General features: G+C 41.1%; 1 protein-coding gene across 5 annotated transcripts in view; it reads left to right on the top strand.

The window, feature by feature from the left end:
* The first annotated feature begins 250 nt into the window (after positions 1-250).
* LOC131027442 (uncharacterized) overlaps positions 251-18,440 on the top strand; it is a 33,998-nt gene continuing 15,808 nt past the window's right edge. Inside the window, exons 1-3 of one of the 5 annotated variants that reach the window (XM_057957509.2) lie at positions 251-405; positions 606-666; positions 8,906-8,969. The gene's annotated coding sequence lies outside the window, so the exon portion shown is untranslated. Of the gene's footprint in view, positions 445-605; positions 667-8,905; positions 8,970-18,440 lie in introns of all 5 variants that reach the window. The other 4 variants (XM_057957510.2, XM_057957507.2, XM_057957508.2 and 1 more) reach the window with 4 other exon arrangements.

The following is an 18,440-nucleotide window of genomic DNA, read 5'->3' as shown; positions in this document are numbered from 1 at the left end:
GTATCAAACTATGAAATCAACAAATTTAAAGTCTTGATGTTTCAACTTGAACTTAAGTGACCAATATTTTAGTTATTTACTTTAATTTAATTTAATTTAAATTTTTTATTTTTTTATTTTTTTAAATTCTTAAAATTTGAATTAGCTTAATTTTTTTAAATTGTATTAAAATGTATATTTTTTTAATCGCTTGATAAAAATATAAAATCCATTTTAATTTTTGTTTGTTAAAACTTTTGACAGAAGGTAAGGAAAAAAAGCAATTGAAAATTTACAATTATAAAATCTGGGAAAACCTAATTTGAAACCTTTGAAACAGACAGACGAATTTGACATCATGCCTCTGACATTCCCGGCCGTTTTGGTCTTTATACTGTGCAGTATGTTAAATTCTTCACATTGCAGGTGAGTAATTTTCAGCGTACACTTTACACAATTCATAGGGTTAGCATTTCTCTCTTTTTCTTCCTTTTTTCAAATTCTAAATTTAACCGGTTCAAAGACATTGCTAGTATAAGTCTAGTTATAATTCATTAGAATAGAAGCAGTATAGATTAAAAAATAGACACAAATAATGAGCAGGTCTATATGTATTTGATGACTAGGAATTGACTGAAGATTCGGGCAATTACATTATTAATTGGATTTCAGTAGAAATAAAAACAGGTAAGGGTTTATCTGTTTCTGTTATTTTATATGTTTAGTGGCGTATTTAAATTCGAAAGATCCAGGGAGTTGAATAATGCTGGTGCACGGAATGGATTTCGATGTTGTGTCTATGTTTAGGCATTTTCGGCAACTGCAATTGATTGTTCTCTGTCCACATGGGTCATTTTTAATCCGTGATCAGAAATCTACACTGGAAAGCCACACCGAGGTTTTTTGTGCAAGGCGTTGATGTTCATGTGAATTGTTTATTATTGTTAGCTTTGATTGCAAATTTGTATTGGCACTACAATTTAGAACATATTAGTGCCTTGAGAGGGGATTGAATACCGCTCTTGTGACTTTCAAATGTGACTGCACAAGTAAATCCACACCAAAAATGCCGTATTGAGGTTGAAATCCGGGATTTAACATTTTTATTGGCGTTGGACATGCTATTGTTCTGCATATGAATTGAACACCAGCCATTTTACTTGTAATAGTAAATCCACAGTCACACCAAAAGGCCACACCAAGCTTTTGTGTGAGGCATTTATTTTTCATTTGAATTTATTATTACTGTCAATCCTCGAAAGCAGAGGTTTAACATTTGTATTGCCATAGAACATGCTGTTGTCCTGAAAGAGAGTTATGCTCTGGCCATTTTAAATTTGAATTATGCTGTTGTCCTGAAAGAGTGTTAATTCTGTGCCCCGATGCTGTTTTTGATATCTGCATTTGATGACTTCAGGACAAGGTCACCTAGCTACATTTTTTTTTGAATAAAAGGGGTAAAAACTTTATTTGAAAATCAGATACAAGAATTACATAGAGACCCAGAGCCCCAAAGCTCCAGGAAAGAACCACCAACCCATCCCCAGATCATCCAACTTCATACCCAACCATGTCCTCAGTAAAAATCTTCTGCAAGTCTTGACAATAATCTTCGGAGAGATGCTCCCAACCTTCAACTTTCCAATCACTACCATGCTCCAAGGCCCACTTGGCCAAACAATCAGCAACTTTATTCCATTCCTGGGGGATGTGGATGAAAGAGACCTATTCCATTAAAGAACTAATTTGGAGAATCTGCTGAACAATCCATGCCAATTGCCACTGAATCCCACTCACCTTCTGCTCTGTCAACAAGTTAACAACAATCTGTGAGTCCAATTCACAAATCACCTTCCTACGACCCAGTTCCCAAGCCCGTTCAAGGGCATAGAGAATTGCCAATCCCTCCATAAAGTTATTAGACTGCCACCCTTTATGCACTGAAAAGAGCAGTGTTCCACGGAAACGCGTTTCCCCCTCCCCAGGCCCAAGTCCCCCTGTCTCCGAAACCCGTCCCCGCAACTTTTTCCCTTTGTCCCCCCGTCCTTGAAACCCATCCCCGCGTCCCCCCGTCTCCCCGTCCTCAACGGCCGTGGAACACTGGAAAAGAGGAAAACAACCTCCCCCATGCTATTCCTGCCAACACCACCAACTCCAATAGGGCTTGGGTTACCCCTAGACGAGCCATCGGTATTAATCTTGATAAACTCATCCTGAGGGGGTATCCATCTTCCCATCCTTTGCACCTTCCTCATGGCCCGTCTACCTCGCCTGATACAAGCTGAGGCCGGAGACAACTCCTGCAGACCAAGCCTACTCACAATATCAGTCTCATCCCTACCCAAAGGAAAATTGACCTCACATTTCGCTTCCACCGTCTCCCAAATCATTGCAATGATTCTATTCCAAACTTGCTGAACTAACAATCTGACCTCACGAAAGATTCTCCTGTTCCTCTCGAGCCATATCTACCACAGAATGAAGATAGGCCCAACATACCAGACAGTCTGAAGGAAGGAGGATAGGATAGGAGGTTTGCCCAAACTGCTCCAGAACTCTACTAGAGAATCCGCATGGATACAAGGATGCTTCCACACCCCCCACCAATAATGCCAAATCAGCTGAGAGAAGGGACATCTGAAGAACAGGTGTGAGGAATCTTCCTCCCCATTACCGCACAACACATAGATAGAGGGCCCCATAAATCCCCGCTTGCGGATATTGTCCCAGGTTAGACATCTATTCAAAGCCAAAGTCCAAGCGAAGCAGTTACACTTCGGCCAAGACTCATTACTCCACACCTGTTTCCACCAGTTCACCTCTCTTCCCTCAAGTCTTCGGTACAACAATTTCTGGTATCCACCAGCCACCGTAAACATGCCCTTAGGATTGGGAGACCAAGCCAGCCCATCCCTACCCTTGAGGGAGCTATAGTGTCTACTTGCCAAAATGCCCTGCAACTCTGCACACTCTTCCTCCGTCCCAGCAACCGGCCACTCATCAAGAAACTTCCACCTCTCCAACTCCAGATGTCCACACCTATAAGCAGCCTTGAAGTCACTCACCCTTGACTATCCAACCTCCAAAAATCTCTGGCACAGATTCCTAAGGTTAGGGAACTGATCAAGAATGGGAGGGTAGCCATCCCAAGAGTCATTCCAGAAAAGGACCTCTTCCCCCCTCCTGCAAATCCAAAAGAGCCCTGCCTTAATGAGAGAAGCCCCCCTCTTGAGAGTATACCAGATCGAAGAGCCCTTTCCCTCAAGCGGATATCTAGGGATTTCCTCCAGCGGAACCCTCTGCATATATTTGTTGGCCAAAATCCTGGCCCATCCCCGATCCTGCTCCACACACCACCTCCAATACAATTTAGCCGCCAACGCCTCCCCAAAAGGAATAGACTGCCTTAAACCAAGCCCCCCGGATTGCTTCGGGCTACAAACCAAGTCCCAATTGACAAGACTCCATTTTGAAGAGGAAAGATTGCCTGCCCATAAGAATTGCCTAGTTAGAGAGTCCAGACTCTTCAAGAACCACTTAGGAGCCACATGAAGCATACACCGATAGATCGGAAGAGCCTGAACCACCGACTGAATCAATTGAACCCTCCCAGCAAAGGATAGCCATCTATGAGTCCAATGTTCAACTTTTGAGCGGAATTTATCCAAAATACCCTGCCAAGACGTCCTAGGAGGGTTACTAGGAGAGATAGGGATGCCCAAATAAATCAACGGCAGGGAGCCAACCTGGAATCTCAAGATAAGAGCAATCCTCCGTTGAATAGCTTTCAGAGTGTTGAAGAAGAGGATAGAGGATTTATCCTCATTGATCATCTGGCCTGACGCCACAAGATAAACATCCAAGACCCTACACAGATTATTAGCTTCTCTGATCCGAGCCATCCCCATAAGAGCCGTTTCATCCACAAATTGCAGATGAGACTGCGGCTGCAAGTCATTACCCCATCTCCAGCCTTGAATCATCCCCAGACCCACATTATGCTTAATTAGCCTCCCCAAACCTTCAGCCAAAAGAATGAAAAGATAAGGGGAGAGGGGGTCCCCCTGACGGAGACCCCTAGAAGCACCAAATAGCTCAATATGATCACCATTGATGAGCACAGAGAAGGAAGTAGTCGTAACATAGCTCATAACCCACTGAATCCACTCATCAGCAAAACCAAACTCCTTGAGGATCTTCTGGAGGAAGGACCACCGAACTCTGTCGTACGCCTTAGCCATGTCCAGCTTGATAAACATAGCTTTTTCCCTGGAAGTTGCCATAGAGTGAATGGTCTCCGTGGCAATGACCACCCCATCCAAGATTTGGCGCCCTTCCACAAACCCACTCTGCTCCTCAGAGATAACAATCCCCAGGCACTTCTTCAATCTATCCGCTATCAACTTAGAGATGATCTTATAAATCACATTGCAGAGAGAGATGGGTCGGAACTGGCCTAGCCAGTCAGCCCCCTCACACTTGGGGATAAGAGCAATGAAAGTCGCATTCAACGCCCGAAGCATCTGCTTATTCCTCTGGGACTCCTACACCACCTCCAGTAAATCCAGCTTGACAACATCCCAAAATTCTTGAAAGAATTCTATTGGGAACCCATCCGGACCAGTAGCTTTTCCTTTCCTCATGTGGAAGACAATCCTCTCAAGCTCTTCCAACAAAATAGGACACAAAAGCTGCTCATTCATCTCCCCCGTGACCAGAGAGGGAATGCAGGCGAGAACCTGGTTCTCCTCTCCCATTTCCCCCTGCGAGTCCTCCCTGAAAAGGGTCCGGAAATACTGAGACGCCTCCCTAGATGTCGCCTGCAAGGATAAGCACTGTTCGCCTTTGTCATTAACCAGAACCGGGATGGTGTTTCCATGCCTTCTAGCTTTCACTGAGTTAAAGAAGAAAGCAGTGTTCCTGTCCCCCTCCTTCAGCCAATTAATACGAGCCCTCTGCTTCTAGTAAATTTCTTCCGTAAGCTCCCATTCCTCAACCACTTTGACAGCCCTATCTTCCTCCTTGAGCAAGTCCTCAGACAAACCTTGCTCTCTAATTTCGCTGGTGATCCCATTCAGCACAAGAAGAGCAGCTTTTTTGGCATGAAAAATGTTCCCAAAGCCCTGTCGGTTCCACTGTTTGAGCTGAAACTTAACAAATTGCAGCTACTTGGCAAAGGAGTACATGGCAGTGTCAAAGGCAGGCCTCCCTTTCCTCCACCACTCCGCTACCAGAGCGTGCAAAGAAAGATCCTGAAGCCACATCAGTTGGAATTTAAAAGGAGGTGAGCGAGCAACCCGAGCCGAAGAAGAAACCAACTTGATGGGCCAGTGATCCGATCCTCTCCAGTCAAGAATCTCCGAGCTGGTGGACCACCCCCCGCCAATCCAAAAATTAGAAACTAGGAAGTGATCCAACCTCTCAGCAATCCAATACTCTCCCACCCTCCTATTGTTCCAGGTGAACAAGCCATTACCAGGTTTAATGTCAACAAGATGCAGCAAGGAAATATTATCCTGAAAAAGGAAAGAAGAGGGTTCCAACCGCATCACCCCCCCCTTCTTCTCACTTAGCTCAAGGATGGCATTGAAGTCTCCTGCCATAATCCACGGATGTAAAGGGGCTAACCTACGCATACAGGAAATATGAGACCATAATATTTGCTTCCCCTGAAGATCAGTAGGGGCATAGATATTGGAAAACAAAATGAATTCTCCAGTCTCGAGACTAGAGATAACACCGGATAACGAAGACCGAGAGGCCACCCACCAAACCGGGCGAAGCTTTAAGGGGTTCCAAAGACAGGCCACCCCTCCAGAGGACCCAACTGCCCCAACACACTGACACTCTCCTCGAGCCCACAGCGTCGGCACCAGACCCATCATACTCTCCACAGTAAGTTTAGTTTCTTGCAGAAATAAGACATTGGGCGAATGATTCCTAATTAATTCTCGAACAACTTTTTGTCTGGGGCCGCTGTTCAAGCCCCTCACATTCCATGAAAGCACAATCATTTTGGAGGATTGGAAAAGTGAGAATCCAAAGTCTTTATCGACCCTAACTCAACCAAATTCTCCCCCATCAATTTGATTTTGTCCAAATCCTTCTTTCTGCCAACCTTTGAGCTCTTCTCTGACGCACTTTTCTTAATGTCTTTCTGATGCAAACCCAGATGAACGGGGGTCTTATTTCTTTTGGCCCCAGCCGGTTCCAGTTTCAAAGCACTCGGAGATCCCTCCCCCTCAACCAAATTCACCTCCACCCCAGTAGTGAGTCCCAACTGAGCCCCTATTGGATGATCCATCTCCATTTGCTCATGGCCTGGATGGGGTCCTCAAGTGCTTTTTCCGGAGCCCCCCCTAACACACCTTGATCCAGTGGGGTTAACCCCAGATTAACTTCCTAATGGCAAAGGTCATCCAAGGTCTCAAATCTGTTAAAAGTGTCCTCCTCCTTTCTCTCCTGAAAGGGCCTCTTTTGTCTTCGGTTCCTGTTCTTAGTCTTAACTGGTACAAAACCATCAGATCCCCCAACCTCAACTGACATAGCAACTTTCCCTTTTTCAGCCCTATCCTGTCTCGGTTCCAACTGCTGAGGTTGGCGCACCACCAGTTTATATCTAGGACACTTACGTTGAAGATGACCATACTCATGACACAACCGGCAACGAAAAGGTAAAGTCTCATAATCTAACTGCTGAACCCACGAATAAGAGCCTGCACACATATCTATGGCATCTGGCAAAGGTTTACTAAGATCAATTTCAACACAAATACGCGCAAAGGTCATTACCTTTCTTCCCAGGGTTTGCGTAGAGGATCCCACTGGCTTCCCAAGCAGAGTGGCCAGCATCCGAAGCACATCTTCCTGACAGCATTCCACAGGAAAACGTGGCAAATGGACCCACACAGGAACCCTATTCGGAAGTTCCTCCGAGGGGTTAAACCCCACATGCCAGGGTTTGATGAACAACCCCACCTGTTTGTAAAAATACGGACCACCTTCGAAGACCCTATTGCGATCCTCCATGGAGTTAAAAGTAACCATGAAGTAGTTATTTGCCAGTAGCATAATCTCCATTTCCCCCTCCAAAGCCCAAGTCCTTAGTGCCCAGTTTTCCAAGAACTGCAAAGAAACCCTCATTCCCAAAAACTTGCAATATAGCGAGTGTTTTGAGAAATATTCGATGTCTTCCGCTATCATCTCGCCATAAAGCTTGAGGCGGACGACACTCTAAACCCCAAAGGGGCCCGAAAGATCAAAAAAAGCCCCAAAAATCCACCCCTCCCTCACTCTCCCGGGATGGATGTCCACCCGTGGCCCCCAGCCCCGCTGGAATCCGTTGTCTGTGTGGAAAAGCGGCCGAGCCCCCCTGTAGCCCATCGCTCCTCTTCCCTTCCCCTGCTGCTGCTCCTCGCACTGCCTTGACTCCCCCGCTCTGCGCAGACCCTTCCGTGCTCCCTGTAGCCTCTGCAACTCCCCCGATCACGAGCTCGGCCCTCAACACCGAACGCCTGCGCGACATCCTCAATTAGGCCTTAGGTCACCTAGCTACATTGTCTTGCATTTTCGAGCTCAATTTTTGGACACATTTTCCTCTTTACTTCTTATTTCCAGATCTGTACTTGATGTCTGCTTAGTTGTTTTGAAATTGCATTATTATGTTGAGCACTGTCAATTTTACATAATTAACCCTAATTTATACACTTTCAAAATCAATTTTAACTCAAACAAGAAGAAATGAATCCAATTTGTGCTCAACCCCCTGTTCCAATAGGTCTTGAGGTTGAGTCTATTGGATTCCTTAACCTTAATGTGATGTGTGGTAAATGGGTTTGATTTCCTCGCTTGCATGTTTAAACTAGTGAATCCCATTTTCCAACATTACATTTTTTGGCGAACCTGACTTGTGCATTGCATAATTTGTGATTTATATGCTCAGATCTGATTGTTATTGCATATTATTTTCAGATTTAGAAACATTGATTGTCCAAATCTATCATTTCTATAGTGCATTGCACTTAATTAAGTGGTTAATTGGTCATTATATTGGGAAATTGCATTGATAATCAATTCTTTTGCTTGTATTATCAACTGTATGAGAGGCATTGTGAGTACAAATCTATTTTATTAACCTTGCTCTTCTTTGTGTACGAGTTTCATGACCCTTTGCCCCGAATGCAAATCTTGGTGAGAAAAAGTTATAAACTTATGGCTTTTTAAAGTTTAAATACTAAGTGTATTGAGCATGAGTTGACTAACCTATTCCATGGGAACTTTGGTGAATCCTCTATTCCTACAAAAGGCATACCTAATGTAATGTCCCATTTTAGGAACAATGTAATATAAACACAAAATGTAATGCTTTGATACCACTTGTAATGTCCCTCATTGAAAAATATATGAATTATGGGACAATTAATGTCTGATTCTTACAATAAACTTATGTATTTGGAAATAAGAATGCAATTATATGATAAATGATAATGATCAAGCCAATGGCTGTCTCTGATTTACACGATTAAGATTATGCTTAAGTGAATTCATTGAATTGATATCAATTTGCTGTAGGTGCACAATTACTTGTTATTTGAAATAAGACGATATAAATATGCAATGGACTAGAAGTTGATTTTTCCAATGGCAATATGGATGGCTGTATCTGATTTGGAATATATAGTATGCACAATTGGTTACTGCTGTTTCAGATCTGAAAATGATATTATGCAAGGTATATAGTGCTGTGTCTGATGTGAATAATCCTTGGCTTCATGCACATGATATTGGGCCTTCGGCCTGCTCACTTTGAGCTCTTCCAAACTGGAATAAGAAACAATATAAAAACACAATCAATGCTGTTGTGAGAATGGATTCAATAACCATTATATATCTTACAAGACTGAATGGTAACTCCTTTGGATGTTAGGAGACATATTTCTTCAAACTTAAACAGATCGCACCTTTTCATATTTGATGGGGCACAACTCTTAGTAAGTGATTTCCTTCATGACTATTATTTGGTATTGATTACTATTCTATCAAAGTTCCCACCGTATTGCTTATTAACATAATCGTTGTCATGTATCATTTGCTGCCTTTGCTACTATAGCTCGTGCCTTTTCATAACAACGATTATACTTTAGTAATCGTGGTTCTCATAATCGATATCCCTTTGGATACTAATAGCAGCATCTTATTGCATCTATTGATTGATTAGTCAATCACTGTAACTTAATTAGCGATAGAAATGTTTAGCATTCATTTGCCATAACCAATAATGTTTTACATTAAAAATAAATTGTGTGATTTTATTCATTATAAAACATCGTATATATATGCAATTTACAAGACAGTGTTCAAAAAAGAATTAACCATTTAATGGAAGCTTCAAACTAAAGCAAAAATAACAATTATGTCTTCTAATAAAACAAGTAAAAAAAAAAACAATAAATGACCAATTTATAGAACAACTAAAAATAATTGACAAGATTAAATAGTCTAATAACCTCCTTTAATGGTCATTCTATCAACTGCACCAAATTTCCCCCTAAATTTGACAAACTTTTCCGGTCTGAGAGACTTGGTGAGGATATTTGTAGTCTGGTACTCAGTTCGAATGTACTGCAATATCACTGACCCATCTTCGACAAGCTTGCAGATGAAGTGACAATGAAGCTCAACATGGTTGGTTTGCTCATGGAAGATTGGATTTTTGGCTAGTTTCAAAACACATTGATTATCATAGAACACGGGAGTAGGTCCTGCTTGAGACATTTGCATGTCAGCAAGCATCCTTCAAAGCCAAACTGCCTCACAAGCTGCCTTAATAGTTCCCTAATATTTTGTTTCGGTCAAGGAAAGAGATACTGCCTATTGCTTCTTGCCGATCCACGTGACTGCACTTGTGCCCAAACTGAAAACATGTGGAGAAGTAGACTTTCTATCATCAACACAACCTGACCAATTTGAGTCTATAAAACCAACGAGCTTAGGATCTTTGCATGCCAAAATTAGGAGTGATCTTCACATATCTCAGCACACACTTCATTGCAACCTAATGTTCAGCTTTTGGGGCTGACATGCTGTGAGAAATGTAGCTCATAGCATAATTGATGTCAAGTCTAATGGTGGTGAGATATATGAGGCTGCCTACTAGTTGTCTGAATGAAGTTTCATTTACCACAGGTGAATCTGATTTGGCTAATAGTCCCAACCCTTTCTCCATAGGTGTAGATGCAGGTTTGCAGTCATGCATTCAAAATTTATCCAACAGACTTTTGGCATACTTTGACTGAGAAATGAATATGTGATGATCTGTCTATTAAATTTGTACACCAAGACAATAATGGAGAAGTCCTAAATCTATCATATCAAAAGATTGACACAAATTCTGTTTGACTTAGTCAATCAAAAGTGTTGCATTACTATTAATGATTAGATCATCAACATAGATAAGAAGAAGAAGAATATCACCACCAGTATGTTTGACATACAAATTGGGATTGAAAGGGCCCCTCTGAAAGCCTTGATCAATCAAGTACTTATCATTTTTTATGTACCATGCACAAGGAGCCTGTTTGAGGCCATAGAGTGCTTTCACAATCTGCAAACTTGGTATTCCTTATTAACAACCTTGAAACCTGGAGCCTACGTTATATAGACTTCTTCCTACAAATCACCATTTGAGGAAAGTAGTCATGACATCCATTTGTGGACTTTCCATCCAAATTGGGCTAAAATAGCGAGGACAAGCCAAATGGTGCTCATCTTGGTTGTGGGAGCAAATGTTTCCTCATACTCGATGCTCTCCTTATGTGAAAACACTTTTGCTACCAAACGTGCCTTGTACCTATCAAGAGTTCCATCAACCTTATATTTGACTTTGTACACCCATTTGTAGCCAATGAGCTTCTTCCCTTATGGAAGATTAGACAAGACCCAAGTGTTCTTCAAATGACTATTATATTTAGCCTCTAAATATGTCTAAGGCTCATAGGTATAGTGAATGTTGGCTATGAGAGCAAAATTAATGGTGCTCTGCTTGCTCTTGCCTCTAGCTTATCTACCCTCAACCAATGCATCGTCATGAAGGTCACTAATGGTCTTGGGGGAGAGTAGAAGTACCAACATTTGCTACAAGAGAAACAACATCACCAGGCATATCTAGAGCAAAATCATCCGAATGAGGATCCTGATGTTCCTAAGCAAAGTCGGGTGGCATAATTCATGCCTTGGAGACTCCACAACTGTAGAGTTATCTAAATCCCTCCCATCAAGTGGAACTAACGAAAGGTGAACACCCATAGGAAACTTCAGATTAGGGCTCAAGCAAGAGAAGGCTGAAAAGGCCCTCGTTCTACATCAAATACCACATTTCGACTGAATATTGAGACGATCAATGTCTACATCAATTAGTCGATAAGCCCTATGGTTATCACTATAGACTATGAACATCAATTTCTAACTATTGGAATCTAGTTTGGTGCGCTTGGCATCTAGAATCCAAACATAAGTTGTAGAGCCAAAAACCTTCAAATGATTGATTTTGGTTTTTCTTCCAAACCAATCTTGCTCTGGGGTCATCTTCTTAATGGCCTATGTGGGAGATCAGTTCAAAAGATAAACTATAGTGTAGACTGCTTCCACCCAAAAGTTCTTTGGAACATTTCTATGCTCCAACATAGACTGGGCCATCTTAGTGATTGTACGATTTTTGGCTCAGCAACACCATTCTGCTGAGGGGTGTAAGTTGATGCTTAATGCCATGTGATGCACAAAAGTTGGAGAAACTAGTAGAGCAAAATTCCTTGCCCTTGTCGAATCGAAGAGTGACTATCTGACAAATTGACTCTTTTTCCACTAAGGCCTTAAACTTTCGAAACATGTTGAACACCTCTGATTTGAGCTTAAGACAATACACCCGCATCTTCTTGCTGAAATCCTCAACAAACAACAGAAAATGCCTGCATCCAGTTATTGATGGAGTGTTCATCGGGCCACAAATATCTGCAAGACCTTGGATGCTCTCCAAGCATCACCATCTGAAAATGGAGTTTGATGTTGCTTTCCAGCCTGAGAAGCTCCACAAACTCCATGATTTTGAGTTTGACAAGTAAATCAACAAGTAGACCCTCCCTAACTAATTAAGAGAGATAGTGAATATTCAAGTGCCCATACAGCTTATGCCAGAGATTGCTGATGGAAGTACTCTTCGCTACCAAGGTGTGCTATTGAAAATCACCAAAATTAACAAGTCTGTAAAGACGATGATCTTCAAGGCCAACGTCAACTGTAGTGTGAGACTCCCTGTCAACAATGCTGCACTTGTGCAAACTAAAGATGACATCCAACTTTGGGGAATGATGCATAATTTGAATGACTGACGCAAATTGAGCTCCATACCTAGGACAAAGTATACATTGAGAAATATCAAATCTCTCCCTCCAGAAGAAATCTGAACGTTGCCCTTGCTGACAACAGTATACTCTTCACCTCCTCCAAACATCATTGAATTAGTGAAAGGCGTGTACTATGTAAACCTATCCCTATGATGTGTGAAATGCTAAGAGGTGCTAGAGTCAATGTACTCGATAGATGAATTCACATGATCAGACGGGCATTGTGCCATGAATGCATAGAAGGGAAACTCCTTCTGATCAGAATGCGTAGCAGCTTGGGCCTTTTGCTAATTTTTCAGATGCCAATCGTTTCTTGCAATATTTCTTCATTTGGCCAAACTTGTGACAACTGTTGCATTGGACATTGAAATATCCTCGACCAATTTTTTTCAATTTTTCAATTACAAAGAGTAATGCAACACACATCCGTTAGGGTTAGCACTTAAACCAAAACGATGCGGAAAACAACTCTAACCAAGAATGTACACCAGGATCCCAAGTTGGGCAAGGCGTGAACATATGGTCAGAGGGTCTTAAAGCATTCTGAAAGTAACTCTAACCAAGAATGTGCCCAAGATGGACTAACATATGGTCAGAGGATCTTGGTGCATGCTGAAAGCAACTCTAACCAAGAATGTGCCCAAGATGGACTAACATATGGTCAGAGGATCTTTACAATTACAACTGCTGAAAGGAAAACTCGACACCAAGCATGTGCTTGACACTTTTCTTCTTGGAAGACTCCTGAGATTGACCTTGTGTTTTTCGTCGGGAGGATTGAGGTTTGCCTTTACTTTAATTTGAGGCTTTGGCTATGAAGGCTTGTTTAGTGGAGGACAAACTAGCATTGCTTCCAAATTGTTGCTTCCATCTATCCTGCTACAAAAGCTTGTTGCATTAGGAAACTTCAGATCAACACTAGTAGAGGTGATATTCAACGTCTCAATTAAATGCTCGTAGGATCAGGGTAGGCTTTTCAGCATGATCACTACCATATCCTCTTCTTCTATGTTGCGGCTAATTGCCTCTAGTTGGTTACAAATGTCCTTGAGCTTCGTGAGATGTGCTTGAAGAGATGTCTTCTCATCCATCATGATAGAAAACAACATATTATTAAGAGAGAAAACTTGACTCTTGTTGGATGTTTCATGAAGATTCTTCAAGAGATCCTAGATCTCTTTAGCTATTTTTTTGGACGACACCTGAGGGAGTTGATCATTTGTGACAGATAATTTGATGAGCATCATAGCCTCCCAATTTTGCTCATCAAATTTGTCTTGATCTTTACTTGCCACTTCAAGACGAGTAGTCTTACCCAAAACAACCTGATCAAGGCAACGATACTAAAAAATGGTCATCATGCGTTGTTTCCAGGTGTTGTAGTTGCAGCCGTTGAGCTTTTGACTGTATTCCAACATTATGTGGCTCAAAGATGCCATCACGGTAACTGAGGTCAACACTAGTCAACTTGTGAAGGCACAAAAAACGAGGCAAAAGATGTTGGTCATACGACATGAATCCCAATGTTGGTTTAGATCCCAATGCACAAATTTCGAGGTGCAATAACCTTAGGTTGTTGAAAAACATGCCCTAGGTTGTGGAAAATGTGCCCTAGGTCGTAGCAATGTCACAAACCCAGAGGCAATAAAATAGGAAAAAACACGACTTGACAGTAAACTCTAACTAACAGGAGACATCATCAAAAAACAGATTCCATTGGTAGTCGCGGCTCTGGTGCGAATGAAAAGATCTATGGCACGTCAAGAAGAAGTTGCAAAAGGTGAAAAAACCATTGCAAGAACAAAATCCCAACCCATAAATCGCACAGGTCACCCCAAAAATCATCGTTGTGAAATTTTTTTGCATATAGAAAACCCAACGAAAAAATAGAGATCCATAGAGCTGTCTCGTCTAGAAGAACAACCGAGGCAGACAAAAAAGAGTTGGCAAAAGAGGTCACGTCACAGAGAGAAGACACAGGCCCAACCCACACAACCAAAAAATTCTGCAATTTTTATAGATGCAAAACCCGCATGAAAAAAAATCGCACCCAAACCCACAAAGCTGACGTAACTTGCACAAAAATAAATCACGACTTGCACATTGCGAAAGCCCTTCACATGATTTTTAAAACCCTTGAAAAGAAGCCTGAAAATCCCTTAGAAAATCAAACCCTAAAATTTTCAAAATATTCTTTGGAGAAGGCTTGCTCTGATACCATGAAAAATAAATTGTGTGATTTTATTCATTATAAAATACCTTGTATATAGGCAATTTACAAGATGGTGTTCAAAAAAGAACTAACCGGTTAACTGAAGCTTCAAATTGAAGCAAAAATAGCAACTGTCTTCTAATAAAAGAAGCCTAAAAAACAATAAATAAAAACACTAAATGACCATTAACAGAACAACTAAAAATAATTGGTTAAATTAAATATTCTTATATTACAAGTTTGTTAACTCCTGCGTGGCCTATATCCCTTGTAGATATGCCTTATTAAATGCGACACCTATCTCCCTCGATAATTATAATCATCGCTTCTTCGTTCAATCATTTGTAATTTGGTCTTTGTATAATTATGGAATCTATGATATTCGAAATCTTTGATTATTTCTTTATTTACAAATTGCCTCATTAATAGTCGATGTAGAAGTAATATGTTTGACTTTTGGTCTTAAATGGTATTCCTTGGTCTTGTGTAGGCTTTAGATATGCTTGATCAATGTTTAGCATATATACTTTGATTGTTGTGTATTAGTCTTTAGAATACTTGGAATATTTATCCTTTGCATTAGTGACATTAGGGGCCTTTCTTTCTTATGTTTGCCGATAAATAATTTTCAATCTTTAATTAAAACATTAAATCTTATATCTTTTAGTTCCTGAACTGGGGACATTACACCTAACATTGTGGAGAACCATTCCCCTCATGAATTTCATGACAAGGATAACTCTTTAACTCAAGTGTCTATTGAACAATTGGAGAAGCTTGACCAAAAAAATCTTGAAGAGGATGATTCAAAGTGATGAAAATGGTGTGAATGTGTTGGGTAGTATTGCTTATATTGTGGACAAATATGTTATGCCAATAAAAAGTTGTGCCGAAGTGCTTGATTATTCAGATCCCACAAATCAATTTAAGAATTCTTTTCCTACATCTTTGCCTAATGTGCTTACATATACATCTCCCATCATGGCTACCTCTACACAAAATGTTAATGGTACACATGTTAGTAATGGGGGGAACCCTATCAATCAATACTTCTACATACCTCCTTTTGTTAGCCTTCCATTTGTTTCTCAACCATCCCCTTTACCTACCTATCATAATGTTCAACCTTACTATTCTCAAGCACCAATACCTGTTGATGACACACTATGCGACACAAAATAAAATACGAAATATCATATCCTCTCTTGAACAAAATCTTCCCAAGAGCTAAATTGCGTGATGACTACCCAATTATTTGATGTGATATTGCTGGAATCACAAAGTGGACTTGTTGGAAATATGGTTGTCATTGCACCAAAAGATCAACTTGTTAATGTCCGATATAATCATGAGACTTAATGAATCCACAAGAGGCGGTTAAGCCACGTCGCAAACCCGAGCATTGCCCTGCACAACACAAGGAGGCCAAGGGCGCACACCTTGCAACACACACGCACACCCCCCCACACCCCCCCCCCCCCCCCAAACGCAAGCGAGGGGCTTGAACTTGTGATCCAGAGTCTGCTGCCACTTGTTGGAACACAGTTGTCGTTGCACCAAAAGATTGACCTGTTAATGCTCGATACAACTACAAGACTTGATGAATTCATAGGAGGCGGTTAAGGCATGTCGCAAACCTGAGCGTTTCATTGCACAACACAAGGAGACCAAGGGCGCACACCTTGCATAGGACTTATGTTGAATCTTGAATGTTCGAATGTCATTGGAATGTAGAATTTTACTTAACTTAAAAAAAGGAAAAAATGGATGAGGGAGCTAATCTAAGCCTAGGAATGCAAGAGTCAACTAAGCTTTGCTTTGACATGCAACGAACATCCCCACAAGGCTAGTGCAATCTTCTAGGGATAGCTTTATGATTTTCAAATCACCACTATAAGCATAGATACCCTCAAGGTGAAGCATATCAATGAAGAAGTAGCAAATGAAGTTAAGCTTGGCTAAGATTGATCAGCAAGGCCTTAGTAGTATGGACATACGAATTTCACCATTGATCATGCTTCTTATTAAGTCTTGGCAACAATCTTTGCCTTCTCTTCCTACTCTACTCTAATTATTCGCTTGCTATGAATTTCACCATATCTTCAATGAAGTTTACATGCTTCTTACTAAGTCTTGGCAACAATCTTTGCCTTCTCTTCCTACTCTACTCTAACTATTCGCTTGCTATCTGACTTCTATCTCCTATCTATTAACTGTTACAAATAAAGAAGTGGAGCCTTATATAGTGCTCTCATTACAATGAAGGGCCAAGATCAAATGCACATCAATGGCTGAGATTGAAAGATGAAAACCCTAATTAGGGTTTGTTAGACCCATTACAAAGCATTTAATGCTTGACTAATGATAGAATTACGATTTATGGGACACATGTCCTTCCTTGAATAATTTACCAATAGATAACAACGGTAGGTGCACCGGACTTTGTGCCCACATGTGGTAGATATCCTCTTTGATGGATGAGCTAGGTGCATTGAACTTGGACGCCTTATCCTGAAATGAAGTGATTGGATAGGTGATGATTGGGCGCCACCTCAGCTAGCTGCTTCTTGTAATCTATCACAAGTGTTATAGATGAATGAGGCATATCTCTTGATACTCGGCATTATCCAAGTTCAATCGATGAATGAGGTGATGGTGGGAGTTATTCCCAAATTGCATCATCTTCGAACTTTGATTAACTCTTTTGAAACTACCTGTCTTGATCACCTAAGCCCTGGAGCTTCCATCTTGCTATACCAGCAATGATTCTTGGATTTCCAAAGGAAGTTCAAGATTGTGCAAAATTTCTTCCTTGAGTGCTTGATCAAATTTATTGATATTGCTTTCTTCATGCGATGTAAATCCTTTATTCCAAGCTTAGAGTTTTCTCGTGCTCTCCTTGATCTGTTCTCCTTGCCTTATAGTTTGTGATGATAATGCCATCAGCTGCCTTGTATGAGCTTGAGACTTGAAGTGCAATGTCTCCCTTGGGCCCTTGTCTTTGCTTATGTGGTGAAATCTTGATGTTGTATGTGAGATTGTTCCTTCCATGCCTTGAAGTCTTGACCCACTGCACATTTCTTTGCATCAAACCTGGAACAAACATAATTTGAATCAAAACCATGTAAAAAGTGCTTAATCAAGCTTCCCATTACCTTCTCTAAATCTGGAAATGATTTTTCTGATCATGGAAACATCTGATTTTGAGGCCGATTTCACTTCTTTTAGCTTAATTCTCGTCAATTTGAGTCTGATTTTGTGTCTCAGGCCTGATTTATGTTTGATTTCTCACTTTATATGCATGATTTGATAGGTTTCAGGTCTAAGACAGGCCTGATTTGCATTGGTTTCAAGTGGTTAAGGAAGTGGAAGGTCGCAGTTTTTGCAAGGCATAGGAAGTGGAAGTGATTTCTTCATTGATTGATTACTTTGCTACTTCATTCGCTCTCAAATGCTAGATCTCACTTCTACTTGGGTGGTGGAAATAACTATCCTTAGTTCGCACATTTGGGGGGTCATAGGAAGTGGAAATGCTTAGGTCGTGCTTTTGGGGGTTGACAAGAAGTAACAAATGCTTGGTTCGCGTTTTGAGGGACTTATCGGAAGTGATCAATTCTTAGGTTGCTGATTTGAGGCTTGATCGGAATTCCCATTCCTTAGTTCATGCTTTGGAGGCTTCATCGGAAGTGATCAATCCTTAGGTCATGTATTTGGGCCTTCGCTGGAATTCAAAATCCTTAGGTCGTGCATTTGAGCCTTTGCTGGAAATCAAAATCCGTAGGTCGTGCATTTGGGCCTTCATTGGAAATCAAAAATTCATAGTCATGCTTTGAAGGGGTCACTAGAAGTCG

The sequence above is a fragment of the Cryptomeria japonica genome, chromosome 4, assembly GCF_030272615.1.
Source record: "Cryptomeria japonica chromosome 4, Sugi_1.0, whole genome shotgun sequence".
Taxonomy (NCBI): domain Eukaryota; kingdom Viridiplantae; phylum Streptophyta; class Pinopsida; order Cupressales; family Cupressaceae; genus Cryptomeria; species Cryptomeria japonica.
The sequence above is the reverse complement of the archived record's forward strand: the minus strand, read 5'-3'. Positions and strand labels throughout refer to the sequence as shown.